Genomic DNA, 6,517 nt, shown 5'->3' with positions numbered 1-6,517 from the left:
GTGGTGTGTCGAGAGGTCGAGAGGTCATAGGCACCATACAGACATGCAGCGGGGACACATGTGCAGGAGGGGCAGACGTTTGACTGACAGAAGAGAAACAGAATAAAGCAACATGAGAGACAAGACATGTTTATTTAAACAGGACTGTGGATACTTGTTCAGTTGTTCAGTTGTTCTCGGTTGGAGTCAGAGGTGAAGAAGAAGAATTTTATTGAAATGTTGTCAAAATCGCAATATTTCTAAAAGCCAAAATGTTATTTTAGATGAAATATTGTCCTGAACTGTACACGTCATATTCTACAGACTGAAGGAAACACCTTTGTTTCACTTGTTTATTTGAAATATGTTGAATGTTATATGATATAAAAAGTACCCTCCCTCTCATATCACCAAAGCAATTTGATATTTGTTCAAAATCCTTCAGGCCTAATGTGTAGAAATACTAAAAATAAGAACAGATCCGTCAACAGAGGAAAATCTTCACACTCTTCTGTGCACTTCCTGTGTTCAGGTGATCTGTGCAGTCATCATTTCTCAGGGATCGTAACGTGATGTTCATCCATTCTGAGAATCTTTTCATTTGTCTTTAAATCCCTTAAAGGTCTGTGAGCTGCTACATCATCACACACTCAGGTCAGATGAGACTGTGCCACAGAGTAACCACAGATTTACAGATTACACAGGCCTGTGCAGATTACACAGGCCTGTGCAGATTACACAGGCCTCTGTGTGCTTGAAAATGAAATAATTGTTTGAAATGTTAAAGATAAAATAAATTTACAATTTGGCAAAATGTGGAACATTTTTACGTATTTTAATACGGACTAAATATTTAAATAGACAGATGTTGGTCGTTTTTTTTTAAAATATAATTTAATGATTTATTAAACAGAAAATGAAAGAACAACCGTTTCTACTCCAAAAACAGGATGTTTTTAAACACAAGGAAGTCTGGAAACGTGTCTGATAATGATCTGAAGATGTGTGCGGACAAACGCAGCATCTCTATTAACCACTGGGACATTGACGGTGGATTGTGACGCTCTGGATTACTGGATTATGAATGTTTCCACTCATTCCAGCCCGGTCTGCTAACATCCGTCCTCAGTGATCTGATAACACATGGACAGAGTTAAGGAAAGTGTTTACACCTGCTGATGTTTTCATACAGTGACACTGTGAAATCAGATCTGGCAACCCCTGCCCTTTATTCAAATACACGCTGACGCCATGACTGAGAAAACACAATTATGTTTTCAACAAGTCTGACGTTACTGTGTTTCTGACATAAACACTGACCTTGTGAGGACCTGTAGTCTTCACAGAGACCTAAACCTGGTCCTAACAAGGCAGAACATCCTTTCTGAGCGACATGTGAACACGTGTTACCATGCGTTACTTGCGTAGTCTTAGAAACATGCAGATTTCACCGGGTCATCGTGAAACTTCAGAGCAGCTCTGGAGAGAAAAAGGAAGGGTTTTCTCCTGCATCCACGGTAACATCTCACTAACTAATGATGGTTAGTTGATGAAATCAATCCGGTTTGTTGGAGCAGGAAAAACATCTCAAACATGCAGGACAAGAGTCCCTGAGAACCAGGACTGGGAAACGAGTCTCAGATGGTTCCTCTGACATCTCTGCATGGATGAAAGTCCATCACCTCCAGCTAAACCTCTCCAAACCTGAACTGCTGCTCGTCCCAGCCAAAGCCAAAGATATATCCTAACATCTGCATTCATATCCACTCCCTATCTCTGGCTCCTTCAAAGATAGTAAGATAGTAGTTCCCGTCTGCCAAAGACTTCTTTTTAAAATACTGCTTGTGTCCCCAGAACCTGGACTTTAGTTTTGATGTCCCAAATATCTGGAACAAACTCCCAGAAGAGTTTTAAATGCAAGCTGAAAACCTGTTTGCCGCTGTTTTTAAATACAAATAAAATGACGTAACTGCAACTTTTCATTTGTTGTTCTTTGTTTCATTTGCTTCTCTATTGAAATGTTTTTACTGTGTTTTATCTCTTTTATTCTGCTGCTTTTCTCTTTCTTTTTTATCGTAAAGCACTTTGAAATGCCTTGTTGTTGAAATGTACGATTCCAAATAAAACTTGCCGTGCCTCAAATGTGAAGGAAGCTCAGCACAGACAGCAGAGGAGAGGACAGATTATAATCCCTGACGTCCTTCATATAGAATGAAACTCTGTAATGTTGTAACGCGGTGGGAATGAAGCAGCAGGTGACATCGTTCAGGTGCTCAGGGCGTCTTCACTGTTGACTCAAACTGTGAAGTAACGTCACATATTTACACACACACACACACACACACACACACACACAAACACACACACACGCACACACACACACACTAACACACACACACACACACACACACACACACACACACACACACACACACACACACACACACACACACACACACACTAACACACACACACACACACACACACACACACACACACACACACACACACACACACACACCTCGAGGACCTAAAGTGTGAGAAAAACACAGAAAAAAACAGAATATTTATGACTTTCATTTACCTTTTTTTTTTTTTGATCATGAAGACCAAACATGTATTTGGTGCCACAATTTGAACACATTAAAATACCAGTTTGTTGTTAAACCACCACTTTAATGTTGGAAAAAATCCAATAAATGAAAATAACATCATTGTTGTCCAGTAATTCTAATTATTTTTTATTTAAAATGTGTAAAACATCCAGTGTTGTTTTTATTATGCACTGACTATAGTAAAACAATATAGAATTATAAATATAATGGGCTTAAGTTGCTGAAAGGGGTTATTTTTATGGGTTAGAACGTTAACATTACACAAAAAAACACTTTAAGAAAAAAGCCTTAAAGAAAAGCACTATTGTGACACACTCACTTTGGTCTTAAAATACTTTGCTTTAGTGTATGTATGTGCTTTTATATAAAAACAGAGTCGCATGGATTCAAATTCTACAGAAACAAAAAAACATAAAACAGTAAAACAAAAAAACAAACACCAGCGTCTGTTTCTGTGTGTTTGTTCTTCACTGAACGCTTTGCCTGAGAAGAACCTTGACGAAGGCCACATGAGAGGATCCTGCTGATAGCGACAGCGGCCTCCCTCCCTCCCTCCCTCCCTCTCTCTCGCTCTCTCTGACTCCCTCCCTCCCTGAATCCCTCTCTCTCGCTCTCTCTGACTCCCTCCCTCCCTCCCTCCCTCCCTCCCTGACTCCCTGACTCCCTCCCTCTCCCTCTCTCTCTCCCCCTCCCTCCCTCCCTCCCTGACTCCCTCCCTCCCTCTCGCTCTCTCTTTCCTCCAGGCTCCGCTGGTGGTCTTCTCCCTGTCAGAGCTGCTGCTGAAGCTAAAGCAGAGGGAAACTTTCCATGAGCATTAACATGAATTTTGAATGTTGGAAACCTAAATAGAGTTGGTAAAAACACATTGTAGCAGAATCTGTGGCTAAAAGTATCAATGCTTAAAGTAGTAAAGTAAACAATGTTGCATGTTTGCAGTTTTTTACTTTTTATTCATACAATAACTGGTCAAAATGTGATGTACAGTATAAAAGCTTTCTGTGTCACAGAGCTGTGTAAGTTTAGAATCTTCTGGTTTTACCCATGTTTTTACTGCTGACCTTGAGTGCTCTGAAAGCCTCGAAATAAAATGTATTATTAATATTAATATTATTAATGTTATTATTATTTTTGATGAGCATTATTATTATTATGTCTTTTAGATTTAGGGTTAAATGGACTTTTACTTTTACACCTTTTACAAACACGCTGGTACGTGTGTTTTTGAGTGTGTTTACCGCGCAGACTGATGAGACTCTCGTCTGCAGGAGATAACGGCAGGAAGGAGCTGCATGAGGAGGAGGAGGAGGAGGAGGAGGAAGAAGAAGAAGAACTCCCTTGACCCTCAGGATGTAGCTGCATCCCTCTGAATGAGTCCAAGGTGACGGCCAGAGAAGTGGTGGAGTGTGAGCTGGGCCTTGGGCAGAAGGACGCAGGGAGGAAGCTGAAGGAGGAGAAAGCAGAGGAGGAGAAGAGGAGAAGAGGAGTGGAGGAGTCAGAGTGGATTTTCTCACTTGTGCTTATTGTGTGTGAGCATGATCATGTGGTGTAAATGTTAAGAGTGGCCTGCAGCCGTGCTGACAGTGAGCTGCAGGGGGTGATTAGTGCTGTGCCATCCATCTCACAGGCCGAGATGATGGTGGTGATGGTGGTGATGGTGGTGATGGAGGGAGGGAGGGAGGGAGGGAGCGACGGGGCCTGTTTGGAAAACATGATGGAGAAAAAAGGGGGATTACGAGTCAACGCTGATTAGCTGGCAACTTAAAAAAACCACACGCTGTGTTTTCCATCTCCGCGTCGGCACACGACCCCGGGGGCTGATTGGTGGAAATGAAAATGGTGTTTTTGACGATCTGCAGGGAGAGAGAGGGGAGTCGAGCGAGAGGCTGCGGGCGACGATGACAACAACATGGAGCACAACATGCTGCAGAACAGACGCTCTATAAAACAGATCTGACTTCAGTACTGCGTGTGTTTATTTTCTGCATGGTGTTTGCATCTTCTGCCTGTGTGTGTGTGTGTGTGTGTGGGTTTGCTCCAGGTTCTCCGGGTTCTCCGGGTTCACCGGGTTCTCCGTCTTCCTCCCACAGTCCAAAAACACGAGATATGGGGATTAGGTCAAGTGGTCACTCTAAATTGACCGTAGGTGTGAGTGTGAGAGTGAATGGTCGTTTGTCTGTGAACTATGTCAATAACTGTGTATTTGAACAGTCCAATATTTTAAAGGTGCATTCAGTAAGAAATATTTTCTGCTGTGATATGTCACAGTGAAATAAAGGATTCACCTTCACTGAAATACCACTGAAAGTGCTGTGACATGGTTACAGCTTTGCTGTGTGTGTGTGTGTGTGTGTGTGTGTGTGTCCTCTTCACACAACTGTCCTGTCGAATGAAACACACAACATTACTGAACCAAGGAAACCTCACACAGCTGTGTTGTATTTTATGAAAAGTGCTTTACAAAGAAAGAAAGAAAGAAAGAAAGAAAGAAAGAAAGAAAGAAAGAAAGAAAGAAAGATTGATACTTGTCCTGAACGATAGTTGAATGATGATTTTTTCATGCTTGATGTTTATGTTCATATAAAAATGTGAATGACGTGCAGGAAAAGTCTGTGTCTGACGAGTTATCACACTTGTGCTTTCAAAATGGCTGTTTTTCCCGAGACGAGTGTTCTGCTGCTCATGTTCCATGAAGCTCCATGAAGCTCCATGAAGCTCCATGAAGCTCCATGAAGCTCCATGAAGCTCCATGATGCTCCATGAAGCTCCATGAAGCTCCTCTTCTCTCACAGATGAATGTCACTGCCTCTGTGGAGCTGTGGGAGGATGAATGGCAGAGGCAGCGCTGCGTTTTCTGCCTCATTGCTTCGAAATGACTCTCAGTGTCATCGTCAGCGCCAGGATCTTTATCTTTCCTCTCTCTGTGTTCTCAGAGTGGGGAGACCCCACGTCACTGCCTCTGTGGAGCTGTGGGAGTGGGGGATGGGAGGGAGATAGGAAAGGAAAGGAAGGAGGAGGGAGCAGATGAGAAGAGTCTGCCAGGCTGGTGGGGAGGCGGTGGAATTCTGCAGGTTGCCACGGTGAGCCAGTCGATAGCACATTGAGCCACTTAGCTGCCGCCTGCACAAACCTTTTCTCTGCTCTTCACCTGCTAGACACAGAGGGAGGACGTGTGTGTGTGTGTGTGTGATGTCTGACTCACTTAGTTACTGTTGCTACGCCCGTCAAGTTCTCCTCTGTGGAGCAGCACTTTTATAATGCTGGCAGATTTATGACTCATATTAAAAGGAACTTGTCAAACAGTGGCTCCTGGATTTCAGGGAGGAGAGGGACATACGGTGGTCAAGTGGCTAGCATTGTCGCCTCACAGCAAGAAGGTCGCCAGTGCACATCCCATTCTGACCCGAGGGCTTTTCTGTGTGGAGTCTCCCTGTGGGTGTGTGTGGGTGTCTCCAGGTTCTTCAACAGTCCACAAACATGCAGCTGTCATTTATACACGTGAACAGCTGTGCTGAGTGTGACCCCTCCCATCACACTCCAGCTCCGCCTCCTAATATGGAGGATAAAGAAAAATGAATGAATGGATTAGATTTGATCTGTAGAAGACGTCCAAAGTGTGTTTTGTGATGTAAAACATCAAAACTCCAATGTGATGAAATATGTGAGAAAACAGTGTCACAGTCTCAGTAACGTGAAAATACATTATTGTTTCTTATTTGTTTCATTTTCTACACACACATCTCAGTATATGCAGTATAAACAGTAGTTTCCAGAGGAACAGCTCGAGAGTACAAAGAGAGTACACGTACCACAGTTTGAGAACCATGGGGCTGGATGAAACCCCTAAAGGAGCAAAGCAAAGATTGATAGAAGATATACAGGGTTGTGAAAATGGACTGATACAAACAGGTAATTGGTTATAAAGT

The 6,517-nt window shown here is 42.8% G+C and overlaps 1 long non-coding RNA gene across 4 annotated transcripts in view; it reads right to left on the bottom strand.

The window, feature by feature from the left end:
- Positions 1–949: 949 nt before the first annotated feature.
- Positions 950–6,517, bottom strand: part of LOC131467648 (uncharacterized) — a 76,070-nt gene continuing 70,502 nt past the window's right edge. The window contains exons 3-6 of one of the 4 annotated variants that reach the window (XR_009241521.1): positions 6,401–6,434; positions 5,794–6,141; positions 3,830–4,035; positions 950–2,509 (exon numbers count right to left, since the gene is read on the bottom strand). This is a non-coding gene — a long non-coding RNA (uncharacterized LOC131467648). Of the gene's footprint in view, positions 2,510–3,309; positions 4,036–5,793; positions 6,142–6,400; positions 6,435–6,517 lie in introns of those variants that run through there. The other 3 variants (XR_009241523.1, XR_009241520.1, XR_009241522.1) reach the window with 3 other exon arrangements.

This window comes from Solea solea, chromosome 10, assembly GCF_958295425.1.
Source record: "Solea solea chromosome 10, fSolSol10.1, whole genome shotgun sequence".
Taxonomy (NCBI): Eukaryota; Metazoa; Chordata; class Actinopteri; order Pleuronectiformes; family Soleidae; genus Solea; species Solea solea.
The sequence above is the reverse complement of the archived record's forward strand: the minus strand, read 5'-3'. Positions and strand labels throughout refer to the sequence as shown.